General features: G+C 41.7%; 1 protein-coding gene across 7 annotated transcripts in view; it reads left to right on the top strand.

The window, feature by feature from the left end:
• Positions 1–13,855, top strand: part of PHACTR1 (phosphatase and actin regulator 1) — a 378,024-nt gene that overhangs the window by 282,540 nt on the left and 81,629 nt on the right. The gene's annotated exons all lie outside the window — the stretch shown is intronic.

Here is a 13,855-nt window from a genome sequence, read left to right as displayed (position 1 = left end):
TCTTGTCGCAAGCACGATGGTCGCGACCATCACCTGGCCACTCGCAAAAGCTGTGGGTGGTCAAATGTGCAATGACCTGCGTCAAAATCTTGACGTCTGTCATTAGACCTATGCTGGGAGCCCGACACCTGGCTTACCGATCGAAGGTAAGCCGGGCTCGGACAGCCGCGGGGGAGGAGCGTTAGGTTAGGGAACTTTGGGGGGATTTAGGGTTAGGCAGCCCCCCGGAGGTTAGGGTTAGGCTAGAGGAAGGGGGGTTTAGGCACCCCCGGGGGGAGGTTAGGGTTAGGCACTCCCCGGGAGACTTAGATTTAGGCAGCGGGGAAGGGGAGGTTAGGTTTAGGCACTTAGAGGGGGGTTAGGGTTGGACACTTGGAGGGAGGTTAGGGTTAGGCACCCCTAAGGGGAGGGTTAGGGGGGGAGGTTAGGTTAGTAAGTAGAAAAATAACTTATCTGTCAGGATCTTCACTGTTCGGGCTTCCGCTGTCGGGATGCGGCCGGCGGTAAATCATACTGATCCCGTGGGAAAATTAGGAAAATGAACAAGCCACTGTCCCATTCCTGTTTGAGAAGCAGTATGGTCCATAGGATTTTCCAGGGACACATAATAATAAGATATATCTTTCCTACAAGTAGGCCCCTGCCTCAATAAGTCATCAAAAGAGTTGTCCCAATCAGAATCCCCCAGATTCCCCATCACAGTAGTGATATAATGCTGTGCTTGTAAAAAGGCCACAGGATAAGCCCAGCAGACAATTTTTGGTACTTCCTCATCTTTGCGGCCCCCTGCTGGAGGCGCTGGTTACACTACTTATGTATCTTCACTAGTCAGTGAAGATACGTAAGTAGCGTAACTATGAGGAAATACCATCGGCCCCTTGCAGGCTCGCTTCGCTCGCCACACTTGCGGGACGGTGGCTCGCTTTGCTCGCCACATGGATATATTCCCCCACCATGTCCACTTGGATGATAGGGAATGACATTGGACACTGGCTGATCCTCACGCTACTAACTTATCTTCACTGACTAGTGAAGATAACGTGCGCAGCGTAACCAGCGCCTCCAACAGGGGGGCTGCAAAGATGAGGACGTACCCAATTTTTTTATTATATATTTTATTACAATATCTAAGATACATGAGTACAAAGACAATGCTGACATTGCAAATACAGAACTATAACCATTGCAAGGTTTTCATCCAGATGTAGAAGGTTTATGTTACAGTTTATGAAGTACATTTGGAAATAGCATTAAAAGTAACTTCATTTTGTAGTACAGTTAACGGAGTCTAAAATTTTGCCAAATTTCCATGTCCTTCATAGGATACAACTATTTATATGCAAACTCATTCTACAATGCAATAGAGGAAATTCATGAGGATTATGAAGAAAATACGTCTTCAGAATAATTATATGCACATGTCTGTTAAGCAATGAAATGCCATCTCTTTCAGTCTAGTAGCACAAAACTACAGTGATTTATAGTCATTATGCTGTGGAGCCGCAGAGTTTTCCTAACATGGAAACATGCTATATTTGTAATAAGTGTCAAACATCTGAAAAGACAAAAGGTATATACTGTACGCAGTTGATTACTGTTGATTGCTTGTATTCCTGCAACTAGTATGAGTCACTAACATTATTTTGTTTTCCATTTCAGTTTTTCTTGTGTCCCAACATTTGCCCAAAGATATTCCAGACAACTGTAAAGCACCTCGCCCCTTCCAAAATGCTAGGTCACCACCACATATTTTCTATCACCTAAAACAAATAAATTGCAGAGAGCACCAGAGGCACCTGTTCTGCCTAAATCAGGACAGCTGGGGTGTATGGTTACAGTCCTACAGTCATCTCAAACACCAATGAGCATGAAACCTAAAGGAGCTATATCACCGTTGTGATAGTGTTTTCAACGCATAACCAGTGTTGCTAAGCTATTCTCACTAAAACAATGGTACTCCAATTACAGTAGTATTTATAATTCTTAAACATACGTGGACAGAAGCTGTTTTATAATTATGAATATTGCATTATCAAGCCCTGTCCACCTAAAGCTGGGCATACACGACCAGATAAAATGTCTGTCAGACCGACAGACATTTTATCTGGCAGCATGCCAGCCGCAGATGTCCGCGGCATACACTATGAGATTTTTCTCACAGTGTATTAGCCGACATCTGCGTTCGGCCCCCGTGGGGAGGAGACATTTCCCTGTCCCTTCCATGGGAAGGAACACAGGAAGTATCTGTCTGTCGGCCGCAGCTGGGCATACACTGCCCGATGCGGCCGACAGTTTACCGGTAAATATCGCATCGGACGGGCATGCTGGACAATCCGGCATGTCCGACCGAGCAATATTTAACCCTCGGTCGCCCCCCCCCCCACACGCTACAATTATCGGGGCGATCCGCGGATATCGGGCGGATCGCCACAATAATTGTAGCGTGTATGGCCAGCTTAAGAGGTTCATAAGGGGAGATGTACTAAGCTATGAAAAGTGATTAATTAGAAAGTGATAAATTAGAAAGTGATAAACTACCGCGCCACTAAGCTCCTTATTGTCATGTTACAGGCTGTGTTTGAAAAAATTCCAAGAGTTGATTAGCTGGTACTTATCACTCCAATTTATCACTTTCCAGAGCTTAGTACATCTGCCCCTTGAGGCCGGTACACACTTGACGATGTCTAGTGTGTACGACCTTGTTAGCGACGGACCTGGCGGGGGTGCCGGCATCAGCAAGTGCATACATACGTGCCGATGATGGAGCGACGGCGGGGGCCATGCTGCATTCAGCAGCATGGACCCCGCTAACGATATCGACCGTCGGTCCTGCATGCAGGGTTGACGGAGGATGTCACTGACAACGTGCAGGAGCGCACATTGTCAGCGACATAGCAAGTACATACTAGACGATGTGCCCGATATATCGCTCCAATCATATCAGACGACATATCGTCTAGTGTGTACCCAGCTTTAGAGTTGGGCGCATTCCTTATTGGAGCTGTACACATCTCACGATGCATCAAGGTACGCTATAAGAATACTATAGAAATTGCTTCTCCACACTTGAACTGTGTTTAAATCTACCAATCTACGGGTCAAATTCAATTCAACAAGATTGATGTCAGCAGCTTGTGTTGGGCAATAATTGGCAGTTATGGCAGGCAGATTCTGCTCGCACCTCCATAGACAACGAGCAGAATCTGTCTTCTATACAGTGAGGTAAAAAATTTTGCCCCTGCCTGATTTCTTTTATGTTTGCATATTTGTCACACTTAATTGTTTCCGATCTTCAAATAAAATGGAATATAAGACAAAGACAACCTGAGTAAACACAAAATATAATTTTTCAATTATTTAATTTATTGAAGGAAAAAAACACCAACTGGCCCCGTATGCAATAGTAATTGCCCCATTAGTTACTCTTTGAATCAATGAACCAAATTGAATTGATAATTGGATTCAATTAGACTTGACACAGTCAGGCTTGATTATTGCCAGCCCTGTTTAATCTAAACATAAATTAAATAGAACCTTTCCAGCAATGTGAAGTAAGTTAAAAGGTCTCACCAGGCAGCACAGCATGCCACAATCAAAGGAAATTCCAGAAGAGATGAGAAAAAAAGTTAGTTAACGTATGCGTTTCATTAAATCTTCTCCAATACAATATAATATAGGAAACAGCTGAATAATTGCAAATTTACAGTATATAGCTTTAAGCTTATGTGCACTGCACCTCTTTCTTCCTGTCTAAATGCTTTGTCTACTACCTTCTAAGAAATTATCTAATTTCATAAGTGGATCTGGACATTTATTTGCTATTTAAAATCACAATTGCAGGTTAGGTAGCTGCCATCTTTATTTTATACTTCACTCCTGAGCTGTTTGCCGGTGCTAGCTGCTGGAGAAGCATCTCACATAGGGGGGTATTCAATTAGGCTCAGGTGTCATTTTCAACATTTTCATTTATCCCCGTATTCAATTACTGTCTTTGGAAAAAAATGGGGATAAGTTTTCACTACTGCAGAGGTTGCGAAAAAAAGTGCAGAATTGGGGTTTAGGTGTGCAGGCTTAAATAAAATACCCTGCACCCCTGGGAATGGCCCCTAAAAGTAATCTGTGTAAAAAAAAAAAAAAAAAAAAAATACGGACACCCCAAAAAATTAACTTGATTTTTGGGGTAAAAATAAAGAAATAGGGGAACAACGTTTTAAAGTAGCGCAATTGATTCAGGGGGGGTCCCCATGTATGCAGCAGGTGTTTTGCAGAATGCGGGTATTAGCGGCAGGTGCATTTTTGAAGAATTTTAAAAATGCACTTTAGGGACTTAAAAATATGCTTGCACCCATTTTCATGTACTCCAAATTTGATGGGCATATTTTTTTTGGCAAAAAAAAAAACCTAAGTGCTATTCTTCATCACTTCTTAAGAGCGCAAAAAAATACCTGCCGCGGCTATTTAAAAACCCTAATTACCTTCAGCAGGGAAAAAAGGGGGTACCCACAGTGATCCCCCATATCTGGACATCATTAGGGGGGTCGCAGGATGAATTCCTGAAAAGTCCCCAATTTTATTCGATACTTACCTTTCCGCGGGGTCCCGTTTTCGCTGGTTCCTAATTGAACGCGGGGATAAAGCGGGCACCCGCCCAATACTTTATCCCTGCAAAACCTCCGATGTGGAGCGAAAAGTCCAGCACTGACTTTTCGCTCCCTAATTGAATACTGCCCATAATTGTATACACTCCCTTTTTTTTTGATGAAACGGCTTATAAAGTGCTATATAATTAAATCTAATAAATAGTTTTATCTTTATTATAAGGTACTTACCCCCAGCTAAACAGTGCATTTGGTGTGAACCTGTAATCATGATGATATAACTGTGCACAACCATAAACCAAAAATGACTCAACAAAAGCCTTATTTTGTATTAATTATATATTAATTATATATTAATAATTCAGCTAAATTAGGCTATGTGTTCAGAAAAAGTTTGCAAAATTCTGCCACAACTTTTCTTGTCTCTATATTTAGAGGTAAATTTACTAAGAATCGTGTTGGTGGGCGATTCCTAATCACAGCTCTTTTCTGCTGTAAATCACAAATTTTTTTTTTCACCCTTGTTTGCCCGGTGATTGTCATTTGATGGTGATTATCTCTGTGTTGTGGCATGTGCGAGTTCACTCGTATTCACCTTAAATAGCACATGAATTTATAAATCCCGGATGCGCTGAAACCCGCACATCAAATTCCAAAAGGCAGATGATGCACTTGAACACGCAACAGAAATCTCAGTCTAATAGGAGGCAAAATGCAACACGTTTGCAAAACTCTTCTGATTAGTCCAAAGTCACACATGCTCCCGTGTTGTCACCATGCTCAATAAATACGCCCCAAAGCTGCTGAAACACGTCATTTGGTGGCGTTTGTATTGAGAGGAGTGTGCATTGTGTTTGGAGGGAGAGTTGTTGAGCTATTTTGGAATTGTTTGTTTGTTTTGTAAGCAGACTTGTCTTTTTCTGTTGTCTTGTTTGTCTTCATTTTTGTCCTGTAACATTTTAATTTTTGTCTTGTCTTTGTGGTGATGTATTACAGTATTTTGAAATGTGTGTGTTAAAAGAGGATGTGACCGAGGGTGCTTGGAGAGGTGGCCAGATGAAATGGGAGTGGACCAGGTAGGAGATAGGGGCAGCCATGAGATACCGGTGATAAAAGAAGAGGAAGTTAGTGAGAATGATTCTAAATAGAATATTGACAGGCGCAGACAGCACCCCATGCCCTGCGGTGCCCTTTGTTGTGGGACACGTCGCACCACCCTGGTTATGGCCCTGCCGTGCAGTGTCTGACTCAAGCAATGTTTTAACGAGGTCACACAGGTGCATTAACTTGTTGCGGTTGAGGCGGAATATCTGGATGAACTCGTCATTAGACACTGCATTGAGATTTACCCACCTAGGGAAGAAGCTAGGACTACATAGGCTCTGCGGCATCTCTACCTGCTGGTTCTTCTGTTCTGTTTCTTGCTCCTGGGCCCTTTGAGTCAGCTGGTGCAATCCACATGAAACAAATGCCTGTGTCTACATGACAGAAAGGCCTGTCTCAGCCATGTTGGAATCACAGACCGTGTTGCAGCTGAGTAAGGTGGCTTTTACAAGTATCATGATTGATGTCTTAATTGAAATGGTTTGCACATGCAAACATACCTCTGATTTGGTAGTCTATTCATTTAGTGCACTGCGTTGCAATTTTGGTGCTAGTTCGGTCTTGTTGTCCAACACCATTCTTAGTAAATTCGTGATTTGCATTGATGTCAATGTTAATCATCCGATGATTGGTACGATGGTGATATGCCGTGATTTGGAGTGTGAAGTCATGTTTGACATGCGAAAAATCATGTGAGTTGTCCTGTAGTCAATTTCCGATTTGCAAACGCACGTCTTTATCACTGGAAATCACCAAATTACACCGACACGATTCTTAATAAATTCACCCCTTAGTCTAAGGCTGGGTACACACTGGAGTGATGGGCATTTGCTCCGACATCGGAACGAATGCCTGTCAGTAGTGATTGTGCATCCACACTGGACGACATTAATGAAAGACGTAACAATCACCGTTATGTCATTCTTTAACAATGCACTGGCCGCTAGCGATACTGCTAGGTTTGATGTGCAGCACATCAAACTTGGCGACCGTCACTAGTGACAGTGGGAGGGCGCAAATATGCGTAAACAGTCGGCGATGTAGGCAATATGTTGTTATGAAACAGCATATTATTATTATCATTTATTTATATAGCACCATAAGTGTTTCGCAGCGCCTTACAAAGTACATAAACAAATAGGTGACCAGCGACTTACAGTACAATACAATACAATGCAGGACAAGGACATAGATAATATACAATGCTACATTAGTGACCATAGCACCCACATAAGCACCAGAGCATAAGCAACCAAGGGTTAGGTGCCTTAGTGGGGAGTAAGAAATAGATGAAAGTGTAGTAGGGAGAAGCTGACAAGAGGGTAGAGGCCCCTGCTCGTAAGAGCTTACATTCTTCCCGACATCGCTCCAGTGTGTACCCGGCTTTATTAATACAGGTTGAGTCTCCCATATCCAAATATTCCAAAATACGGAATTTTTTTTGCATCACTGAGATAATGAAACCTTTGATTTTTGATGGTTCAATGTACATAAACTTTGTCTAAGGCACAAATTATTAAAAATATTGTATAAAATTACCTTCAGACTGTATGTATAAGGTGTATATGAAACATAACTGAATTTTATGTATGTACACAAACTTTATTTGAGCCACAAAATTATTGAAAATATTATATAAAATTACCTGCAGGCTGTGTGTATAAGGTGTATATAACACATAAATGCTTTCTGTGTGTATATTTGGGTCCCATTCCCAAGATATTTCATTATGATATGCAAATATTCCAAAATACGGAATATTCCGTTATCCAAAATGCCCCTGGTCCCAAGCATTTTGGATATCGGAGACTCAACCCGTATTGTGCAGTGAGTTTTTAACCTGTACTCATACAATCCAATGTGCATATGTCTGTGATGCATTCTATGTCGTTTGCACCCATTACTAAAATGTTTGTAAGCATGTGATCTCACTCTTTGGTTAATTAATTTTTATTTAAATAAGGCTGCTATAGCTTTTCAGTTAAAGTTCTTGGCTTGTTTAAAGCATACCTCATCTGATATTTTACATATGTTCTTAAAATCCTGAGATACGTTAAAATGTTCCAAATGGGTAATGATGAGTGGCTAGGTATGACTTACAAGAGTATCCCTGGCAGACTGTAATGTACAATTTACAGTACAGTTCTTTTAAGAATATTCATCATACACTGAGATTGTTTGCCAACAATTTTATCAGCTTTACAGACACTATATGACGCTGTTTAAACTTAAAGAATTTGTGAATTTCTTATCACATATAGTATATTATTTTCAAATAGCGTATAGGCTTTACATGCTGAGACATATTATCACACATTACACATTTGTTATTATAGTCATGATAGCACACAACATACATGTGTTAGTAAGGGAGGCAATCGGGAAGCCAACTGCCTAAATACCGGCAGCCGGCTTCCCGACTGCCATTTCCCGGCAAGGGTGAAATGCCAGGCGTCTAGATGTAGACGCCCGCATTTCCCCGACGCCGGGAGACCGTCGCCCGGCATCCCGATTGTAGGGATGCCGGGCGCCGCGAGCGGACAGCCGCGGGGGGGGAGGGTTAGGTTTAGGGCTCCCGGGGGGGACTTAGGGTTAGGCACCCCCCCGGGAGGGTTAGGGTTAGGCTAGGGGGAGGTAGGGTTAGGGTTAGGCACCCCCGGGGGGGGCTTAGGGTTAGGCACCCCCCCGGGGGACTTAGGTTTAGGCAGCGGGGAAGGGGGTGGTTAGGGTTAGGCACTTAGAGGGGGGATTAGGGTTAGGCACTTGGGGGGGAAGTAGGGTTAGGCACCCCTAAGGAGGGTTAGGGGGTTAGGTTAGGTTAGTAAATACTATCCACGATCGGGATTTCCAGCGCTGTCGGGCTTCCGCTGCGTCGCACTCTGCTCCTGTCGGGCTGCCGCTGACGGGAATCGAACCGCTGGCGGTATTTCATACCAATTCCATTGGTAATGTGTGTTGTTATTATGAACAGCTTATATTAACAGTACTTTTATATAGTACACACATATTCCGCAGCCCACATATGCACTAGGGCTAATTCTAGATATTAAAGACAAATTTGTATCCCCAACAATTGGCATAATTACCAGCTGCCTATAACAGATTCACCACTAGAATTTCACCAAATTCCAATTCAAACATATAAAAGCAATACAATATGTGGGATTCAATGTTTAAGGTGCTCTATCATACATTACTGAACCAACACATCCCTTATAGTGGAGGTCAGCGATGAGCACGTCACGTGGATCCTTCTTTCTCCTATCCACCGGTCATAATGGCTTGTCATAAAAAAGAGAGAATTGTAAACATGTATAAGGAGTAGTTCTTTCTCTCTAATAATTGTTAAAGGTATAAATACACCCTTGTGTTTAGAACAGGGAAAAAACTGATTGAAGACATAGGCATACCCCAACTCACACCATAAAATACTGGATTTAAAAGGATGGGCGTTCCCCACTCACTGAATGTTCAGGAAAGTGTCAAGTGTATAAAGGTTTCTTTTATCAGAAGAAATTTGATCATAGATGGCGTACCCTACTCACAGTCAAGAAAGATGTGTTGAAGCATATCTGGGTTTCTTTATGGGGTTTCAGACCTTTCTCGCCACCACAACTCCAAACCCCATTTGGAAGATATCCAAAACACAACTGCTGAGGCAACGATCAGTCCCAAAAAAATGTTTATTAACAATAAACTCAAACACTTAGGATATGTATAACAACAAAAAGCACCCCAAAAAAATTACAAAATAAAAAAGACCCTACAAGGATCTTAAGTGGATAAAAAATCCCATGATATAATACAAATGAATAATAACACACAGCAATAATCATTACAAAGAAGGTAATCTGAGTCAATGCACCATCCCTAGCGATTCCAAAAAATTTAGAAATGGACTGTTCACACTCTTGACTGGTCAACGCTTTTCGGTCCCATGTGGACCTTTATCAAGACATGTCTTGAGTGTGAATAGACTTAATATTTAAAGGTGGAACAGCCAATCAATTGGAAGGGGGAAATGACCTCATCTGTCCTAGACATTATCAGAAAGAAAGCATCCACCACTTTATACACATCATTAAATACATATGAACAAATCCACTGTATTAAATTCATTAAAAAGATCTATGATTTATATAACATGAATAACACAAGTTGTTCATAATGAAAGTTGCCATAGCAACAATACAGATGCCGGAAGTGTCAGACTGACTGATTGCTGATGTGTTGTTACCCATAGGCAAACGCAGGGGGGTTTCCATCTGCCTGGAAACCCCCCTCCCCAGCACACACCATGACCACAATAGAGATAGTAATATAATACAAAATTACTAGTGCTGCATGTTCTTCTCAGTATCACAAATGAAATAATTAGCACCACCTGTGGATCTTTTAAAATGTGTCAGCCAGTAATAAATATACCTGCACCAACTAGGAGATGTGGAAAACATGCACTGTTAGGGGTACACTGTTATAGACCATCAATAGGGTTATTTATTAATACTGTATAATAATACACTATCCAGTACATAAGGAGATCAATATGTACATATATATGTCCAGGGCAGTGCTAGGTTCTTCTGCTGCTACCCCAGACTCCCGGACTTGCTCCAATGCTCTGGAATGGTGCTCACATCTGAAATAATAACATTCTGCTCAGACAGGACGGACCTACTGCCGTATCTAATGGCTTACTGTGATCGCTGGTCCTGTATATGCTGGAATTATGCAACACAATATACTTTGTATGATGCATATTAAAGCTGGATAAGTGCTAATTATACCCTCTTCATGGACTGGCCACACTCACTCTAAAATCAAGCATTTGGAAACCCCCCTCTAGAAATCCTGCGTTTGCCACTGTTGCCTGTTCTATCTACTTACACAGAGCAGGCAGAAAATACTGGATTGATAGATCGACAATATCTAGATAATAAGTCAATAGATAACTACCAGAAGGTAGACAGGCAATAGTTCAACAGGGGCAAAAGGTCGACAGGTAAATGAAAAAGTTAAAGGTAGAAAAGGTTGACATCTGGGTTTGTTTTTGTTATTTGTTTTTGTTATTTTAACCCTAATCCTAACCCTCCCACTAGTGTCTAAGCCTAACCGTCCCTTTCCGCAACCTAACTCTAACCCTCTGCCAAGTGCCTAATCTTAACCCTAATCCTAAAAATCAGGAAAAACCTTATGCATTGCCGACCATTTACCTGTCGACTGTTTAACTCTGTCAAACTATTCACTGTCTACCTTCTGGTGTTTAACTAGTGACTGTCTATCTAGTTACTGTCTATCTATCATCCAAATACCAGAAATACTGTAGACATAACTTGCCAGCATTAAGTCAGACTGCACATTGAGAGAAGCAACGTAACTCCAGTGTGAAACAGGCTTATACGTTTTACTGATAGCGATCCACATTTATTTTTATTTGGCTATTTCTGAAAGCAGTTCTAGACAAATGGACCATGTAAAACTATGCATAGTTGCTTATGAGTACCGTGGACCTATGGGCTGTGGACCTACTGTTACCGGTGCAGACTAACCTTGAAGGAAATAACTCTTGTCAATGTATTATAATGTATTTATTATAATCATAATAGTATAATATAAGTTTGTCTCAGTACTTAAATAGTTAAACATGAAATAATATGCAGTTGCAAGCCAGGGATGTAGACATGTATTGCCTTGCTCATATCATCCATGTCTGCTAGTGGTGAGTCTCTGACATGCTTTGATGCTCTGAGCTTGTGTTATGGAGATGATACAGGCACAAACTGCATTCTGTTTCCTAAGGAAATATCTGACTTAATGTACAAATGTATTAGGCAGAACAATGTATGCAGAAATACAGCTTGAATTATGTCAAGTGTTTATGTGGTCTATTTACTAAGCCTTGGATGGAGATAAAGTGAACTGAGGTAAGGGACCAGCCAATCAGCTCCTAACTGCCATGTCACAGGCTGACAGGAGCTGATTGGCTGGTACCTTATCTCCATTTACTTTATCTCCATCCTAGGCTTAGTAAATAGACCCCTATGTAATGTTGAGACTTACGCGTGTATTTTGCCGGTGTAGCATGTGCGACCTTATGCACCAGGGAAGGGCTACAAGCCCTTCCCTGGTGTACATCCGTGCCTCTGAATGTCCAAGGGCTAAGGCGCCCACTGTGAGAGTCTTTAGACGCTGAAATACTACTTGGTGCTTCTTTAGACGCAGCATCGATTGTACCATTGAAACTGAATCTCCGTCAGAGTATGGCTGCCAATATAAACCAGTTCAGTCACACACCCGCAACACTCCCATAACACGTCCATAAGACAACCATATTCATGCATCTGAATAGCCACCTCCCAGTCACTGCCTAGCCAGCACATTTCCAAGACACTTCAGATACCGTGCGCCTCAATCTCAACTGCGCCTCTGTGCGTACACATGGGACACTAAATGTTAGTGACTTAGACCCAAGTGCAGATGAGAAACATTGACCATTTGTGCGAATATCGGAATTACTGGCGACTCAGAATCAGGTACATTCAGCTCAGTTATCACACAAGACAGAATCAGACAAATGAGGAACTCTGGTTGTGTAATAAAACTTCAAAAGAGAGAGAAGGAGAAATGATTCCTTAATACAAATTATTAGAGCAGTCAGTCATGGTTACAAATCACCTTTACTCTCCTCTAATGATACAGACAATTCCTATTTCCTTGTGCTATATAAATTTTATCTTTTGAGTAATACCTAGTTTACAAGCAAAAAATAAATGATACAAACCACAAGCATCCTTCATCTTCACAAATTGTTTGTACAGATGACTGTTTTTGTTTAATTCATTGAAATATTCATGTTCAATATAGATAATAAACCAAAATATTCACTCTTCTTTTGGATACAGCCGTTATTTACTTTTTTTTGTAATGATTCATTAATTGCACATATCATAGCCAGTATTTTATTATCCATGTGATCTGCTTAATCCTTGAGCAGTGACTATGCTGCACCTGCTGTGTGCTCATTTCCTGTACACTTACACAATATGTAGCCTCTTGTTGGCAATATTTTTAGATGTATCTGGCCATGCTGCTTCAAGCTGGCTAATCATACCCTATATATAGTCTGGAAAACAACTGTGTCACAAACATTGGTGGAACATGTCGACAGGAGTGTTAACTTAATACCAACAATCTTCTGACCTGATGAGTGCAGAAGGTTAGTTCTTCAGAGCTTGGATCTGTTGTAGTAGATGTTACATGGTTAAAAAAATAAGAAAATATAAAGTGCAGCTTTTACCATATACACATGCTTGTTTTGCAATATAATGTATGGTATTGAATTGTATAATATGTGATACCCACATTTCCCTCTCCTCCTCGGGCCCCTCTCCATCTGACCTTTGCCATATCACCTCCCGTCTGTCAGCCATCTCATCCTGGATGGCACAATGCTTTCTGAAACTATATTTCAAAACCTAAACTCATCATCTTTCCCCCAGTCATGGCCCCTCTACTAATACCCCTCCCTTTCTCTTTACAGTGTCTACCTTTCCTCTGTTCCCAAAGTCCGATGCCTAGGCGTCACCCTTTGACTTTGTACTTTCTTTCTCCTCCCACATTCAGGACTCCATTCAGAGTCAGTCGTAAGCGGCCGCTCGGTCGTACGCATCCGATGTTTCCAAACCACGCATGCGTACGGTTAGTTGTGCACATGTGCGTACGAGATGCTGTCAATCGAACGGCTTACGAGCAGGAAGTGGCTTCCGAGAGTTGATTGACATGAAAGGCTGTTTGTGGGTGTTGACAGGGGTGGTGGTCTGAAAACGCAGGCGTTCCTCACCGTTTTCAGGGTGTTTTAGACGTACAAAAATTACCTGCTACGACCGACATAGAAGGCCGGAAGTAGTAAAACGTCACTCTGCGAGCAGGTTCGAGGCCTGGCTGATCGTACAGGTTGAGGTTGGGTATGTGCTCTCTCAAGCCCCAGAGTACAATCGATACTATCCTAACTGATGTTAGGATTGATGTTTCTATTTTGAGCCACACAATGCAAGCAGCTAATAATCGTTTGTTGTAGCTAATAACACTGCTAATTGGCTTGTAATTGATTCAGCTGCGTTTGCATTAGCGAATAATAAGAATAAATATATTTC

Source organism: Taudactylus pleione, unplaced genomic scaffold (assembly GCF_031769625.1).
Source record: "Taudactylus pleione unplaced genomic scaffold, aTauple2 ptg000116l, whole genome shotgun sequence".
In the NCBI taxonomy this organism is placed as follows: Eukaryota; Metazoa; Chordata; class Amphibia; order Anura; family Myobatrachidae; genus Taudactylus; species Taudactylus pleione.
Note: the sequence above shows the minus strand (reverse complement) of the source record. Positions and strands in the feature narration are given on the sequence as shown.